Consider the following 18,206-nt stretch of genomic DNA (forward strand, 5'->3'; position numbering starts at 1 on the left):
TATAGATAGTGTCAGTGCCTTAGGTAGAGAGAGCATCAGGGCCTTAGTTAAGGACAGCGTCAGAGACATACTTAGGGACATATTCAGGGCCTTGGTTATGGACAGGATCAGGGCGTTATTGAGAGGTACATGAGGCTATTAGGGACAGCATCAGCGTGTTAGGGAAAGAGTCGGCCGTTATTATACACAGTGACAGTGCCTCAGGTAGAGACATCATCACAGCCTTAGTTAGGAAGAGGGTCAGGGCCTTGGTGAGGGACAGGGTCAGGCCAACAGTGAGGGACATCTAAGGCTATTAGGGACATCGTCAAGGCCTTAGATTGGGCCAGCATCAGGGCTGTAGTATTGACCAGTGTCAGGGCATTAATGAGGGACAAAATTAGGGTGTTAGGGAAAGAGGTCATTAGTTACAGACAGTTTTAGGGCCTCAGGTAGAATCGGCATCAAGGCCTTAGTTAGGAAGAGCATCGGGACGTTAGTTAGGGCCAGCAACAGGGCCTTAGTTAGGGACAGTGTTGTCAGGCCTTCAGAGATCACTTGAGGGCCTTCGTAAGAGACAGTTTAGGCCGTTAGTTAGGGACACTTCAGAGACTTTCTTAGGGATATATTCAGGGCCTTAGGAACAGAATCAGGGTGTTATTTTGTGACCGCTTAGGCACTACGGGACAGCATCAAAGTCTAAGTTAGGGAGGATGTCACAGTCTTGGGAATAGTGTTAGGGACTTTGTAAATTATAGCTTAGGCCATTAGCTAGGGACAATGTCAGAGGCGTATTAAGGGCAGTGTCAGAGACATAATGAGGGACATCTTCAGGGCCTTAGTTATGGTCAGGATCAGGTCCAATACTTGGGACCAGTGTCAGGCCGTTATTTAGGGGCAGTGTCAGGGCCTTCTGTAGAGACAGCATCAAGACCCTTAGTTAGGAAGAGGGTCAGGGCCTTAGGACAGGGTCAGAGACGTCCTCAGGCACATATTCAGGGCCTTAGTAATGGACAGGATCAGGACCCCAGTGAGGGACATCTAAGTCTATGAGGGACATCGTCAGGGCCTTAGATAGGGTCAGCGTCAGGGCCGTAGTTAGGACCAGTGTCAGGGCGTTATTTAGGGACAAAATTAGGATGTTAGTTAAGGAAAAAGTCAGGAAATTAGTTACAGACAGTGTCAGCTTCTCAGGTAGAGACTTCAAGGTCTTAGTGAGAGCATCAGCATCTCAGGTAGCAGCTGCATCAGGCCATTACTTACAGACAGTGTCAAGGCCTTAATTAGGGAGAGTGTCAGGGCCTCAGAGAAAAACTTGAGGGCCTTAGTAAGAGACACTTGAGGCTGTTCGTTAGGGACATCATCAGGGTGTTAGTTATGGACAGGGTCAGGGTATTAGTGAAAGACAGCTCAGACAATTAGGCACACCGTCAGGGCCTTGGGTAGGGGCAGCGTCAGGGAGTAGTTGGGGGAAAGAGTGAGGCTGTTAGGTAAAGACAGACTCAGGGCCTTAGTTAGAGACAGTGTCAGGTTCTTCATTAGGGACACTGTCATGGCCTCAGTTAAAGATAACTTGAGGGTCTTAGAGATAGTGTCAGGGACTTAGTTATGGACATAATTAGGGCCTCAGAGGTAATTTGAGTGCCTTAGTAAGAGACATTTTGGGTCATTAGTGACATTGTCTGGACCTTAGTGCCGTCTTCAGTACATCATTTATGGGCCACATCAGGGCATTAATGAGGGACAGCTCAAGTTATAGGGACCGTATCAGGGTCTTAGTTAGGGATTGTGTCAGGACCTTTGTTAGGGAAAGAGTGAGGCCACTAGTTAAAGACAGACTCAGCGCCTTAGTTAGAGACAGCCTCAGTCCTTAATTAGGGAGAGTGTCAGGGCCTCAGTTAAAGATAAGTTGAGGGCCTTTGTTAAGGACAGCCTCCAGGCCTCAGTTAGGGACAGGTTCACAGCCTCGGGACTAAATTCAGGGCCTTAGTTAGGGACAGCATCAGGGATTTAGTTATCATAAGAGGCTCGACATTAGCTAAAGACAAGGTTAGTTTGAGGTCTAGGGATAGCGTCAGGAAATGACCTAGGGATAGTGTCAAGGCAATAGCTACTTAGAGCATCATTGCCTAATTTAGGACCAGTGTCAGGGCTTCAGGTAGGGACAGTGTCAGAGCCTGACTTAGGGAGAGCGACAGGACCTGAGTGAGGCCTAGCGTCAGGCCCTTAGCTGGGGACACTGTCAGGGCATGATGTAGGAGCAGATTAAGGGCCTTTGTTGGATCAGCAATAGGGTCTTAGTTAAAGACATGATGAGGGCCTGAGGTAGTCACAGCGACAAGGCCTCAGGTAGGCATAGCTTCAGGGCCTGAGTTAGGCACAGCCTCAGGCCTTCACTTAGGGACAGCGACAGGGCTTTCTTAGGGACAGCGTCAGGACCTTGGTTAGGAATGGGTCAGGATATTAGCTCAGGATAGTGTCCGGATTTTAGTTATTGCCGGTAGCAGGGCCTATATTAGGGACAGATTCCAGGCCTTAGTTAGAGACAGTGTCAGGGCCTTAGTTAGGACTAGTCTGGGCCTTAGTTAGGGAGAGCATTAAGGCTTCAGTGAGGATAAGAGGCAGGAAATAGCTCGGGACAGAGTCAGCTTCCAGGCCAGGAATAGTGTCAGGAAGTGAGCTAGGGATAGCGTGATGATGTTAGTTACTGAGAGCATCAGGGCCTTAGCTGGGGCCAGTGTCAGGGCCTTAATCAGGACCAGTGTCAGGGCTTGATGTAGGGGTAGCGTCAGAGCATAACTATGGTACGGCAACAGGGCCTAAGTGAGGCCTATCTCTAGGGCCTGAGTGAGGGACAGTGTCAGGGCATGACGTAGGAGTAGTATAAGGGCCTCTGTAGGATCAGCATTAGAGTCTTCGTTAAAGACATTCTCAGGGCCTCTGTTAGGGACAGCCTCAGGGCCTCACTTAGGGACAGGGTCAGGGCTTATTTTGGGACAGTTTCAGGACCTTGGTAAGACATGTGTCAGGTTATTAGCTCAGGATAATGTCAGGACTTTAGATATTGATGGCAGCAGGGTCTTAGAGACAGTGTCAGGGCCTGACTTAGGACGAGCATCAGAGCCTTTGTAAGGTACAGTGTCAGGGACTGAGTTAGGTGTTGTGTCAGGACCTGAGTTAGGACGAGCCTCCAGGCCTCAGTTAGGGACAGGTTCACGGCCTTGGGACCAATTTCAGGGCCTTAGTTAGGGACAGCGTCAGGGATATAGTTGGTATAAGAGACTCGACCTTAGTTAAAGGCAAGGTTAGGTTAAGGTCTAGGGATAGTGTCAGGACATGACTTAGGAATAGTGCCAAGACCTTAGTTACTTAGAGCATCAGAGCCGAATTCAGGACCAGTGTCAGGGCTTCAGGTAGGGACAGCGTCACAGCCAGACTTAGGAAGAGTGACAGGGCTTGAGTGAGGCCTAGTGTCAGGGCCTTAGCTAGGGATAGTGTCAGGGCATGACTTAGGAGCAGCATAAGGGCCTCGGTAGCATCAGCCTCAGGAGCTTTGCTAAAGCCATTATCAGGGCCTCTGTTAGGGACAGCCTCAGGGCTTCACTTAGGGACAGCGTTAGGGCTTACTTAGGGACAGTTTCAGGACCTTGGTAAGAGATTAGTCAGGAAATTAGTTCAGGATAGTGTCAGGACTTTAGATATTGACAGCAGCAGGGCCTTAGTTAGAGACAGTGTCAGGGCCTGCGTTAGGGCTAGCATCAGAGCCTCTGTTAGCTACCATGTCAGGGCCTGAGTTAGGAATAGTGTTAGGGCATTAGTGAGGGACAGTTCTGGGCCGGATTTGGGACGAGCATCTAGGCCTTAGTTAGGGACAGTGTCATGGCCTTGGGCCTAAATTCAGGGTCAGTGTTAGGCACAGTGTAAGAGTTTCAGTTAGCATAAGAGGCAGGACATTTGCTAGGGACAGGGTTAGGGTAAAGTTTATGGATCGTGTCAGGAAATGACCTAGGGATAGTGTCCAGACCTTAGTCACTGAGAGTATCAGGGCCTTATTTAGGACCAGTATCATGGCTTCAGGTAGGGACAGCGTCAGTGCCTGACTTAGGGAGAGCGACAGGGCCTGAGTGAGGCCTAGCGTCAGACCCTTAGCTGGGGACACTGTCAGGGCATGATGTAGGAGCTGCATCAGGGCCTTTGTTGGGTCAGCAATAGGGTCTTAGTTAAAGACATGATGAGGGCCTGAGGTAGTCACAGCGACAAGGCCTCAGGTAGACATAGCTTCAGGGCCTGAGTTAGGCACAGCCTCAGGCCTTCACTTAGGGACAGCGACAGGGCTTTCTTAGGGACAGCGTCAGGACCTTGGTTAGGAATGGGTCAGGATATTAGCTCAGGATAATGTCCGGATTTTAGTTATTGCCGGTAGCAGGGCCTATATTAGGGACAGATTCCGGGCCTTAGAGACAGTGTCAGGGCCTTAGTTAGGAGTTGTCAGGGCCTTAGTTAGGGAGACCATTAGGGCTTCAGTGAGGATAAGAGGCAGGAAATTAGCTCGGGACAGAGTCAGCTTCCAGGCCAGGGATAGTGTCAGGAAATGAGCTAGGGATAGCGTGAAGACATTGGTTACTGAGAGCATCAGGGCCTTAATCAGGACCAGTGTCAGGGCTTGATGTAGGGATAGCGTCAGAGCCTAACTAAGGTACGGCAACAGGGCCTAAGTGAGGCCTAGGTTTAGGGCCTGAGTTAGGGACAGTATCATGGCCCTGGGACTAAATTCAGGGCCTGACGTATTCACAGCATAAGGGCTTCAGTTAGCTTAAGAGGCAGGACATTTGCTAGGGACAGGGTTAGGGTAAAGTTTATGGATCGTGTCAGGAAATGACCTAGGGATAGTGACAAGACCTTAGTTACTGATAGTATCAGGGCCTTATTTAGGAGCAGTGTCAGAGCTTCAGGTAGGGACAACATCAGTGCCTGACATAGGGAGAGCAACAGGTCCTGAGTGAGGCCTAGCGTCAGGCCCTTAGCTGGGGACACTGTCAGGGCATCATGTAGCAGCAGCATCAGGGCCTTTGTTGGATCAGCAATAGGGTCTTAGTTAAAGACATGATGAGGGCCTGAGGTAGTCACAGCGTCAATGCCTCAGGTAGGCATAGCTTCAGGGCCTGAGTTAGGCACGGCCTCAGGCCTTCACTTAGGGACAGCGACAGGACTTTCTTAGGGACAGTGTCAGGACCTTGGTTAGAAATGAGTCAGGATGTTAGCTCAGGATAGTGTCCGGATTTTAGTCATTGCCGGCAGCAGGGCGCATTAGGGACAGATTCCGGGCCTTAGTTTGAGACAGTGTCAGGGCCTTAGTTAATACTAGTCTGGGTCTTAGTTATGGAGAGCATTAGGGCTTGAGTGAGGATAAGAGGCAGGAAATTAGCTCAGGACAGAGTCAGCTTCCAGGCCAGGGATAGTGTCAGGAAATGAGCTAGTGATAGCGTGAAGACCTTAGTTATTGAGAGCATCAGGGCCTTAGCTGGGGCCAGTGTCAGGGCCTTAATCAGGACCAGTGTCATGTCTTGATGTAGGGACAGCATCAGAGCCTAATTAAGGTACGGCAACAGGGCCCAGTGAGGCCTGTCTTTAGGGCCTGAGTGAGGGACAGTGTCAGGGCATGACCTAGGAGCAGGATAAGGGCCTCTGTAGGATCAGCCTTCGGGTCTTCGTTAAAGACATTCTCAGGGCCTCTGTTAGGGACAGCCTCAGGGCCTCACTTAGGGACAGGGTCATGGCTTACTTTGGAACAGTTTCAGGAACTTGGTAAGACATGGGTCAGGATATTAGCTCAGGATAATGTCAGGACTTTAGATATTGACGGCAGCAGGGCCTTAGTGACAGTGCCAGGGCCTGACTTAGGACGAATATCAGAGCCTTTGTTAGGTACAGTGTCAGGGACTGAGTTAGGAATAGTGTTAGGGCCTCAGTTAGGGACAGTGTCAGGGCCGGATTTAGGACAAGCATCTAGGCCTTAGTTAGGGACAGTGTCAGGGCCTTGGGACTAAATACGGGGTCTGAGGTATTCACAGCATAAGGGCTTCACTTAGCTTAAGAGGCAGGACATTTGCTAGGGATAGGGTTAAGGTAAAGTTTAGGGATCGTGTCAGGAAATGACCTAGGGATAGTGACAAGACCTTAGTTACTGACAGTATCAGGGCCTTATTTAGGACCAGTATCATGGCTTCAGGTAGGGACAGCATCAGAGCCTGACTTAGGGAGAGTGACAGGGCCTGAGTGAGGCCTAGCGTCAGGCCCTTAGCTGGGGACACTGTCAGGGCATGGTGTAGCAGCAGCATCAGGGCCTTTGTTGGATCAGCAGTAGGGTCTTAGTTGCTAAGCAACATCCAGGCCCATAGCCCTTCGGAGTCACTCTGTGTATGCCGCGTGTAGGGCAACACAGTGCACTGTGTTTTGGGACAGCTTGATTTACCCAATACTCCCACGGGTTCGCGAACACCTTTCTAGCATGTCCAACATGCCGTGGAAGTCTGACTCATTGCCCTAGTGAGCTGCACTGAGAGAAACCCTCGGCTTCGCATTCCATCTAAGACCTCCTGCCTGAAGTCACCCTGCCTCCAAGAATAAGTCGGCTTGCGTTCCTACTGCAACTGCAGCCCAGTTCTTCGAGTAACACTGCAGGCTTTTGAAGAGGCACAGGCCCGAATTCCTACCTAGGGCGTTCCTTGGTTGACGTAGTTCACTAGATGCAGAACACCTTGCTTGGAGAAGTTGGTTCAGGGAAGGAACCAGTTGTAATCTGTGTCTCTTTTGACTTGTTAGAAAGCACAGGGATGTATGCTGCGTGTGCCCGTGGAAATGGGGGCCTGATGGAACTAGCCTTGCTTTCCCATTTTGAAAGCTCCCTTCATGTTGCCTTGAAGCTGCCTGAAATTCACTGCTATTGACAGAACTCTAGCCACTGTAGGCATGGCTCTGCAAAGAAAGTGAGTTTCCTCTAGCTAAACAGGGTTCTTCCATGGCCGGGGTGGGGCTCAGCCTGCCATGCTCTTGAGCTAAATGGAAACTCAACTTGAGTACTTGCCTCGAGGTAAGGCCCTGAGTAGACATGCAGAAAGGGAGGCATGTGGCTGTTTCCATGAGGTCTTCATTGGGTTTCTGCCTTATTTTAAAGAAGTACCCTTTTCAGGACTCTTATGCCCCTCGGGTGTGCATCCTTTTCCCTCCAAGATCACTGAGTACCTCCAGACCTCTGTGGGCCTGTTGACCAGAATCGAGGCCCATAGGTCCCTCGGAGGTCCTCTATATGACAAGTGATGGGCAATACACTGCACGTTCCTTAAGGAGAGCTACATTTCCAGAGCCATCGAACTGCCTCAGGACCACATTTGTGGCCAGTCCGACGTGCCGTGGAAGTCTTCGTCATGGCCGTTGTCTAGGCGACCATGACAAAACATTCTGCTTAGAATTCTTTGAAGACTACGTAACTGAAGTCACCCTATGCAAGGAGAAAGGCAGCATCCTACCATGCTGTGTCGCTCACGGGACACTCAAAGTGAGCACTTGCCTCGATGTAAGGCCCTGAATTGCGGGGCAGAATCAGAGGGGGGCAGCAGTTCCCATGAGGCCGTAGTCGCTGCTCCGCATTATCATAATGGCAGTACGCTTTTCAGGACACCTGAGATCCTCGTGTAAGCACCCTATTGCCGACAGGAACAGTGAGTACCTCCAGGCCCCCCTAGCCCTGCAAAGCAACTTCCAGGCTCGTAGCACTTCGGAGCCGCTCTGTGTATGCCGAATACAGGGCAACACACTGCACTCCTTCATGGGACAGCTTGAAATCCCCAGCACTCCCAGAGTTTCACGAACACCGCTGTGGCACGTCCAAAATGCCGGGAAAGTCTGACTCATTGCCCTAGTTTGAGCTGCACTGAGGAAAACCCTCGGCTTCTCATTCCATCTAGGACTTCCTGCCTGAAGTCACCCTGCCTCCAGGAGAAAGTCGGCTTGCAGTCCGACTGCCACTAAAGCCCAGTTCTTCGTGTAACACTGCAGGCTTTTGAAGAGCCACAGGCCCGAGGCCTAGCTACGGCGTACCTTGGTTGAGGCAGTTTGCTACATGCAAAACACCCTGCTTCGAGGAGTTGATTCAGGGAAGGAACCACTGGGTAACCTGTGTCTCTTTTGACTTGTTAGAAACCACAGGGATGTATGCTGCATGTGCCCATGGAAATGGAGGCCTGATGGAACTAGCCTTGCTTTCCCATTGTGAAAGTTCCATTCATGCTGCCTTGAAGCTACCTGAAATTCACTGCTGTTGACAGCCCTCTAGCCACTGTAGGCCTGGTTCTGGGAAGAAAATGATTTTTCTCTCTCTATACCAGGTGCTTCCATGGCCGGGGTGGAGCTCAGCCTGCCATGATCTAGAACTAAAGGGAAACTCAACCTGAGTACTTGCCTTGAGGGAAGGCCCTGAGTATCTGGACAGAAAGGGAGGCATGCAGCTGTTTCCATGAGGTCTAAGTCGCTGTACTGCTGTATTTTAAAGGAACTACCCTTTTCAGGACTCCTAGGCCCCTCGGGTGTGCATTATTTCTCTCCAGGATCACTGAGTACCTCCAGACCCCTGTGGGCCTGCTGAGCAACATCGAGGCCCATAGGTCGGTCCCTCGGAGGCCCTCTGTGTATGCCGACTGATGGGCAACACGGTGCATGTTCCTTAAGGAGAGCTACATTTCCAGAATTCTCGAACTGCCTCAGGACCATATTTCTGGTCAGTCCGATGTGCCATGGAAGTCTTTGTCATGACCGTTGTCTGAGCTGCCATGGGAAAGTATTCTGCTTACAGTTCTTCAAGGACCTCGTACCTGAATTCACTCTGCTCGAGGAGAAATTCAGCATCCTACCGTGCTGTGTTGCTGACGAGGCACTCACCGTGAGAACTTACCTCAAGGTAAGGCCCTGAATTGCCGTGTAGAAGCGGAGGTGTGCAGCAGTTTCAATGAGGCCATAGCCACTGCTCTGCGTTATCTTAACGGCAGTACACTTTTCAGGACGCCTAGGATCCTCGCGTGGGCACCCTATTCCTGGCAGGAATAGTGAGTACCCCCAGGGCCCACTGGGCCTGTTAAGCCACTTCCAGGCCCGTAGCCCTTCGGAGCCACTCTGCGTATGCCGAGTACAGGCCCACACAGTGCCCTCCTTCATGGGAGAGCTTGAAATCCCCAGCACTCCCAGAGTTTCACGAACACCGCTGTGGCACGTCCAAAATGCCGGGGAAGTCTGACTCATTGCCCTAGTCTGAGCTGCACTGAGAAAAACCCTCGGCTTAGCATTCCATCTAGGACCTCCTGCGTGAAGTCATCCTCCCTCCAGCAGAAAGTCGGCTTGCGTTCTGACTGCCACTAAAGCCCAGTTCTTCGTGTAACACTGCAGGCTTTTGAAGAGCCACAGGCCCAAGGCCTAGCTTCGGCGTTCCTTGTTTGAGGCAGTTTGCTAGATGCAGAACACCCTGCTTCGATGAGTTGATTCAGGGAAGGAACCACTGTGTAACCTGTGTCTCTTTTGACTTGTTAGAAACCACAGGGATGTATGCTGTGTGTGCCCATGGAAGTGGATGCCTGATGGAACACGCCTTGCTTTCCCATTTTGAAAGCTCCATGCATGCTGCCTTCAAGCTACCTGAAATTCACTTCTGTTTACAGGCCTCTAGCCACTGTAGGCCTTGATCTGGGAGAAAAATGAGTTTCCTCTATCTAAACCAGGTGCTTCCATGGCCAGCTTGGAGCTAAGCCTGCCATGCTGTAGAGCTAAAGGGAAACTCAACATGAGTACTTGCCTCGAGGAAAGGCCTTGAGTATCCGTACAGAAATGGAGGCATGCAGCTGTTTCCATGAGGTCTTAGTCACTGTTCTGCTGTATTTTAAAGGAAGTACCCTTTTCAGGACTCTTAGGCCCCTCGGGTGTGCATCATTTTCCTCCAGGATCACTGAGTATCTCCAGACCCCTGTGGGCCTGCTGAGCAAAACCGAGGCCCATAGGACGGTCCCTCAGAGGCCCTCTGTGTTTGCTGAGTGATGGGCAGCACACTGCATGTTCATTAAGGAGAGCCACATTTCCAGAGCCCTCGAAGAGCCTCAGGACCACATTTCTGGGCAGTCCGACGTGCCACGGAAGTCTTCGTCATGGCCGTCGTCGGAGCTGCCATGGGAAAATATTCTGCTTACAATTCTTCTAAGACCTCATACCTGAAGTCACTCTGCTCGAGAAGGAATTCAGCATCCTACCATGCTGTGTCGCTAATGGAACACTCAGCGTGAGAACTTGCCTCAAGGTAAGGCTCTGAATTTCCATGCAGTAGCCGAGGCGTGCAGCAGTTTCCATGAGGCCATAACCACTGCTCTGCGTTATCTTAATGGCAGTACGCTTTTCAGGACACCTAGGAACCTCGCGGGGGCACCATATTCCCACCAGGAACACTGAATACCACTAGGCCCCCCTGGGCCTGCAAAGCAACTTCGAGGCCTGTTGCCCTTTGGATCCACTGTGTGTATGCCGAGTATAGGGCAATACACTGCACTCCTTCATGGGAGAGCTTGAAATCCCCAGCACGCCCAGAGTTTCACGAACGCCGTTCTTGCACGTCCAACGTGCCGGGGAAGTCTGACCCATTGCCCTAGTCTGAGCTGCACTGAAAAAAACCCTCAGCTTCGCATTGCATCTAGGACCTCCTGCCTGAAGTCACCCTGCCTCCAGGAGAAAGTTGGCTTGTGTCCTGACTCCCCTAGCCCAGTTCTTCGTGTAACACTGCAGGCTTTTGAAGAGCCTCAGGCCCAAGGCCTAGCTAGGGCGTACCTTGGTTGAGGCAGTTTGCTAGATGCAGAACACCCTGCTTTGAGGAGTTGATTCAGAGAAGGAACCACTGGGTAACCTGTTTCTCTTTTTACTTGTTAGAAACCACACGGATGTATGCTGCATGTGCCCATGGAAATGGGGTCCTGATGGAACTAGCTTTGCTTTCCCATTTTAAAATCTCCATACATACTGCCTTCAATCTACCTGAAATTCACTGCTTTTGACATGCCTCTAGCCACTGTAGGCCTGGTTCTGGGAAGAAAATGAGTTTCCTCTATCTAAACCAGGTGCTTCCATGGCCGGGAGAGAGCTCAGCCTGCCATGCTCTAGAGCTAAAGGGGAACTCAACATGAATACTTGCCTCGAGGAAAGGCCTTGAGTATCCGTACAGAAATGGAGGCATGCAGCTGTTTCCATGAGGTCTTAGTCACTGTTCTGCTGTATTTTAAAGGAACTACCCTTTTCAGGACTCCTAGGCCCCTCGGGTGTGCATCATTTCCCTCCAGGATCACTGAGTACCTCCAGACACCTGGGGGCCTGCTGCACAATATTGAGGCCCATAGGTCGGTCCCTCGGAGGCCCTCTATGTATGCCAAGTGATGGGCAACACACTGCACGTTCCTTAAGGTGAGCTATATTTCCAGAGCCCTCGAACTGCCTCAGGACCACATTTGTGGCCAGTCCGACGTGCCATGGAATTCTTTGTCATTGCCATCGTCTGAGCTGCCATGGGAAAACATTCTCCTTATAATTCTTCGAGGACCTCGTACGTGAAGTCACTCTTCTCGAGGAGAAATTCAGCATCCTACCATGATGTTTCGCTAACGGGACACTCAGCGTTAGCACTTGCCTCAATGTAAGGCCCTGAATTGCCGTGCGGAAGCGGAGGCGTGCAGCAGTTTCCATGAATCCATAGCCGATGCTGTGCATTTTCTTAACGGCACTATGCTTTTCAGGACACCTAGGAGCCTCGCGTCGGCATCGTATTGCCGGCAGGAACACTGAGTACCCCCAGGTCCCCCTGGGCCTGCTAAGCAACTTCCTGGCCCGTAGCCCTTCAGAGCCACTCTGTGTATGCCGAGTACAGGGCAACACACTGCACTCCTTCATGGGACAGCTTGACATCCCCAGCAATCCCAGAGTTTCACAAACACCGTTCTAGCCCATCCAACCTTCCGGAGAAGTCTGACTAATTGCCCTAGTCTAAGCTGCAGTGAGAAAAATCTTCGGCTTTGCATTCCATCTAGGACCTCCTGCCTGAAGTCACCGTCACTCCAGGAGAGTCAGCTTGCATTTCGACTGCCACTAAAGCCGGGTTCTTCGTGTAAAACTGCAGGCTTTTGAAGAGCCACAGGCCTGGAGGCCTAGCTAGCGCGTACCTTGGTTGAGACAGTTCAGTAGATGCAGAACACCCTGCCTCGAGGAGTTGATTCAGGGAAGGAACCAATGGGTAACCTGTGTCTCTTGTTGGAAAGCACAGGGATGTGTGGTGTGTGTGCCCATTGAAATAGGGGCCTGATGGAACTAGCCTTGCTTTCCCATTTTGAAAGCTCCATTTATGCTGCCTTAAAGATACCTGAAATTCAGTGCTGTTGACAGGACTCTAGCCACTCTAGGCCTGGCTCTGGGAAGAAAATGAGTTTCCTCTATCTAAGCCAGGTGCTTCCATGGCCGGGGTGGAGCTCAGCCTTCCATGCCCTAGAGCTAAAAGTAAACTCAACGTAAGTACTTGCCTCGAGGAAAGGCCCTGAATCTCCATACAGAAACGGAGGCATGCAGCTGTTTCCATGAGGCCTTGGTCGCTGTTCTGCTGTATTTTAAAGGAACTACCCTTTTCAGGACTCCTAGGCCCCTCGGGTGTGCATCATTTCCCTCCAGGATCACTGAGTATCTCCAGACCCCTGTGGGCCTGCTGAGTAACATCGAGGCCCATAGGTCGGTCCCTCGGAGGTCCTCTGTGTATGCCGAGTGATGGGGAAATCTCTGCACGTTCCTTAAGGAGAGCTACATTTTCAGAGCCCTCGAACTGCCTCAGGACCACATTTCTGGCCAGTGCAACGTGTCGTGGAAGTCTTCGTCATGGCCGTCGTCTGAGCTGCCATGGGAAAACATTTTGCTTACAATTCTTCCAGGACCTCGTACTTGAAGTCGCTCCACTCGAGGAGAAATTCACCCTCCTACTATGCTGTGTTGCTAACGGGACACTCAGTGTGAGCACTGGCCTCAAGGTAAGGCCCTGAATTGCCGTGCAGAAGCCAAGGCATGCAGGAGTTTACATGACGCCGAAGACACTGCTCCACATTATCTTAATGGCAGTACGCTTTTCAGGACACCTAGGCGCCTCGCGTGGGCACCCTGTTCCCGGCAGGAACAGTGAGTCGCCCCAGGCCCCCCCTGGGCCTGCTAAGCCACTTGCAGGCCCATAGCCCTTTCGAGCCACCCTGTGTATGCCACGTACAGGGCAGCACACTGCACTCCTTCCTGGGACAGGTTGAAATCCCCAGCACTCTCACAGGTTCACGAACACGGTTCTAGCTCGTCCAACATGCCCTGGAAGTCTGACTCATAGCCCTAGTCTGAGCTGCACTGAGAAAAACCCTCGGCTTCGAATTCCATCTAGAACCTCCTGCCTGAAGTCACCCTGCCTCCAGGAGAAACTCGGCTTGCGTTCCGACTGCCACTAAAGCCAGGCTATGTATGCCGATTATAGGGCAACACACTGCCCTCCTTCATGGGACAACTTGAAATCCCCAGCACTCCCAGAGTTCCACAAACACTGTTCTAGAAAATCCAACATGCCAGGGAAGTCTGACTCATTGCCCTAGTCTGAGCTGCACTGAGAAAATCCCTCGGCTTCGCATTCCATTTAGGACCTCGTGCCTGAAGTCACCCTCCCTCCAGCAGAAAGTCGGCTTGCGTTCTGACTGCCACTAAAGCCCAGGTCTTCGTGTAACACTGCAGGCTTTTAAAGAGCCACAGGCCCAGAGCCCTAGCTAGGGTGTTCCTTGGTTGATACAGTTCGCTAGATGCAGAACACCCTGCTTCGAGGAGTTGATTCAGGGAAGCAACCACTGGGTAACGTGTGTCTCTTTTGACTTTTTAGAAACCACAAGGATGTGTGCTGCATGTGCCCATGGAAATGGTGGCCTGATGGAACTAGCCTTGCTTTCCCATTTTGAAAGCTCCTTTCATGCTGCCTTGAAGCTACTTAAAATTCACTTTTGTTGACAGGCCTCTAGCCAGTTATAGGCCTGGCTCTGGGAAGAAAATGAGTTTCCTCTATCTAAACCAGGTGCTTCCATGGCCGGTGTAGAGCTCAGCCTGCCATACTCTAGAGCTAAACGGAAACTCCACGTGAGTACCTGCCTCAAAGAAAGGCCTAGAGTATCCATACAGAAAGGGAGGCATGCAGCTGTTTCCATGAGGTCTTAGTTGCCGTTCTGCTTTATTTTAAAGGAAGTACCCTTTTCAGGACTCCTAGGTGCCTTGGGCATGCATCATTTCCCTCCAAGATCACTGAGTACCTCCAGACCCCTGTGTTCCTGCTGAGCAACATCTAGGCCCATAGTTTGATCCCTTGGAGGCCCTCTCTGTATGCCGAGCGATCGGCAACACACTGCACGTTCCTTAAGGAGAGCTACATTTCCAAAGCCCTCGAACAGCCTCAGGACCACATTTCTGGCTAGTCCGATGTGCCATGGAATTCTTCATCATGGCCGTCATCGGAGCTTCCATGGGGATATATTCTGCTTACAATTCTTCTAGGACCTCATACCTGAAGTTACTCTGCTCTAGGAGAAATTCAGCATCCTACCATGCTGTGTCACTAACGGAATACTCAGCGATGCGCTTGCCTTAAGGTAAGGCCCTGAATTGCCGAGCAGAAGTGGAGGTGTGCAGCAGTTTCCATAAGGCCGTAGCTGCTACTCTGCGTTATCTTAACAGCAGTACGCTTTTCAGGACACCTAGGAGTCTCGCGTGGGCACCGTATTCCCCGCAGGAACACTGAGTACCCCTAGGCCCCCCTGGGCCTGCGAAATAACTTCCATGCCCGTTGCCCTTCGGAGCCACTCTGTGTATGCTGAGCGTAGGGCAACACACTCCACTGCTGCTTGGGACAGCTTGAAATCCCCAGCACTCTCATAGGTTTACAAACACTGTTCTAGCACGTCCAACGTGCCGGGGAAGTCTGACTCATTGGCCTAGTCTGAGCTGCACTGGGAAACACCCTCGGCTTCGCTTTCCATCTAGGACCTCCTGCCTGAAGGCACCCTGCCTCCTGGAGAAAGTCGGCTTGCGTTCTGACTGCCACGAAAGCCCAGTTCTTTGTGTCACACGGCATGCTTTTGAAGAGGCACAGCCCCGGAGGCCTAGCTAGGGCGTACCTTGGTTAGGGCAGTTCACTACATGCTGAACACCCTGCTTAGAGGATTTGATTTGATTCAGGGAAGGAACCACTTGGCAACCTGTGTCTCTTTTGACTTGTTGTAAAGCACAGGGTTGTATGGTGCGTGTGCTCATGGAAATGGTGTCCTGATGGAACTAACCTTGCTTTCCCATTGTGAAAGCTCCATTCATGCTGCCTTAAAGCTACGTGAAATTCACTGCTGTGGACAGGACTCTAGCCACTATACGCCTGGCTATGAGAAGAACATGAGTTTCCTGTATCTAAACCAGGTGCTTCTATGACCGGTGTGGAGCTCAGCCTGCCATGCTCTAGAGCTAAAGGGAAATTCAATGTGAGTACTTGCCTCGAGGTATGGCCCTGAGTATCCATGCAGAAAGGGAGGCATGCCGCTGCTTCCATGAGGTCTTACTCGCTGTTCTGCTGTATTTTAGGGGAACTACCCTTTTTAGGACTCCTAGGGCCCTCGGGTGTGCATCCTTTTCCCTTGAAGATCACTGAGTACCTCCAGACTGCTGTGGGCCTGCTGAGCAACATCGGGGCCCATAGGTCGGTCACTCAGCGTCCCCCTGCGTATGCTGAGTGATGGGAAACACACTGCACGTTCCTTAAGGCGAGCTACATTCCCATAGTCTGCGAACATCCTTCAGGGCCACATTTCTGGCCAGTCCAACCTGCCATGGAAGTCTTCGTCATGGCCACTGTCTGAGCTGTCATGGGACAACACTCTGCTCAGAATTCTTCGAGGACCTCGTACCTGAATTCACTCTGCTCGAGGAGGAATTCAGCATCCTACCATGCTGCGTCACAACTGGGACACTCAGCATGAGCACTTGCCTCAAGGTAAGGCCCTGAATTTCCGTGCAGAAGCCGAGTCGTACAGCAGTTTCCATGAGGCTGAAGCCGCTGCTATGCATTATCTTAACTGCAGTACACTTTTCAGGACACCTAGGAGCCCAGCGTGGGCACCCTGTTCCTGGCAGGAACAGTGCGTCACCCCATTTCCCCCTGGGCCTGCTAAGCAACTTCCAGGCCCGTGGCCCTTCACAGCCACTCTGTGTATGCCGTGTGTAGGGCAACACCCTGAAGTCCTTCTTGGGTCATCTTGAAATCCCCAGCTCTCCCAGAGTGTCACCAACACTGGTCTAGCACGTCCAACATGCCAGGGAAGGCTGACTCATGGCCCTAGTCTGAGCTGCACTGAGAGAAACCCTCGGCTTCGCATTCCATGTAGGACCTCCTGCCTGAAGTCACCCTGCCTCCAGGAGAAAGTCGTCTTGCGTTCCTACTGCATCTAAAACCCAGTTCTTCATGTAACACTGCCGGCTTTTGAAGAGCCACAGGCCCGGAAGCCTAGCTAGGGCGTACCTTGGTTGAGGCAGTTAAGTAGATGCAGAACACTCTGCTTCGAGGAGTTGATACGGGGAAGGTAACACTGGGTAACCTGTGTCCCTTTTGACTTGTTAGAAACCACAGGGATGTATGCCGCTTGTGCCCATGGAAAAGGGGCACTGATGGAACTAGCATTGCTTTCCCGTTTTGAAAGCGCCATGCATGGTGCCTTGAGGGACCTGAAATTCACTGCTGTTGACAGGCCACTAGCCACTGTAGGCCTGGTTCTGGGAAGAAAATGAGTTTCCTCTATCTAAAGCGGGTGCTTCTATGGCCGGGGTGGAGCTCAGCCTGCCATGCTCTAGAGCTAAAGGGAAACGCAACGTGAGTACTTGCCTCGAGGAAAGGCCTTGAGTATCCGTACAGAAAGGGAGGCATGCAGCTGTTTCCATGAGGTCTGAGTCGCTGTTCCTCTTTATTTTAAAGGAAGTACCCTTTTCAGGACTCCTAGGCCCCTCTGGTGTGCATCATTTCCCTCCAGGATCACTGAGTACCTCCAGACCCCTGTGGGCCTGCTGACCATCATCGAGGCCCATAGGTCAGTCCCTCGGAGGCCCTCTGCATATGCCGAGTGATGGGCAACACACTGCACGTTCCTTAAGGAGAGCTACATTTCCATAGTCCACGAATAGCCTTCAGGACCACATTTCTGGCTAGTCTGATGTGACATGGAAGTCTTTGTCATGGCCCTTGTCTGAGCTGCCATGATAAAACACTCTGCTTAGAATTCTTCGAGGACCTCGTACCTGAAGTCACCCTTCTCAAGGAGAAAGCATGCTACCATGCTGTTTCACTAACGGGACGCTCAGCGTGCGCACTTGCCTCGAGGTAATGCCTACTGCATGCTGTGACCCATATCACCTGTGAGGACACAAGCCACAAGCATACGTTGGGTCCTGTTAGCCTCCCAGCCAGTCCCTGAAGGTGAGGGCGGCCCTGTAGACCCCAGCCCTCTCCACCACGCCTAGTAGGTGGAAGACCCACTTCTCCTTGCCATTCCAGAAGTGGTTCTGGGGCTGTCCTGGGAGGGCTTCTGGGGTTACGCAGGCTGAGCCCCTGTTACTAAGTCCCCACTTCCCCACAAGAGCCTCCAGAGCAAGCTGTTTGCCCTGTTGCCTGAATGACCGCCCACCAGTTTTCTCAAGAAAGAATCAGCGGTTTCTGTAGCAGCGTCTGCAGGCAGCTGTGCATCTGGGCCCACGTTCACATCTTCTGTGTAAACACTGAGAACCTTCCCTGACACGTGCCCCCGGCTGACCCCCTCCGCATGTCGACCACAGGCCCCAGTGTGGGCGTCAGACTGGCCGCCCGTCTCAGCCTCCTGTTGTTGTCAGAGCTGCTCCAGGCTCTGTTCAGGACCCGTGTACCCACTTTTCACAGGGCTGTCCTGCACCCCCACCTTCAGCAGGAGTTCCCCTAAGTATTTAAGTGAAGGGGTCCAGAGATAAGAAACGATGCTACAAACAAACAAACAGATGGAACCAGCTGGGACCAAGATGGCAATGAGTGTGACCTCCAACCGACCCCGAGTCTCATCACGTGTTGAATTTACTACATCAGCATATTAAGTGACACA

General features: G+C 51.7%; 1 long non-coding RNA gene across 1 annotated transcript; it reads left to right on the top strand.

Annotated features, from left to right (window-relative positions):
- Nucleotides 1-8,373: 8,373 nt before the first annotated feature.
- Nucleotides 8,374-17,050, top strand: LOC132593483 (uncharacterized). Its single transcript, XR_009559059.1, has 3 exons — nt 8,374-8,932; nt 9,556-15,572; nt 15,673-17,050. It is a non-coding gene; the product is annotated as an uncharacterized lncRNA (long non-coding RNA).
- Nucleotides 17,051-18,206: the final 1,156 nt, after the last annotated feature.

Source organism: Globicephala melas, chromosome 1, assembly GCF_963455315.2.
Source record: "Globicephala melas chromosome 1, mGloMel1.2, whole genome shotgun sequence".
NCBI lineage: Eukaryota > Metazoa > Chordata > Mammalia > Artiodactyla > Delphinidae > Globicephala > Globicephala melas.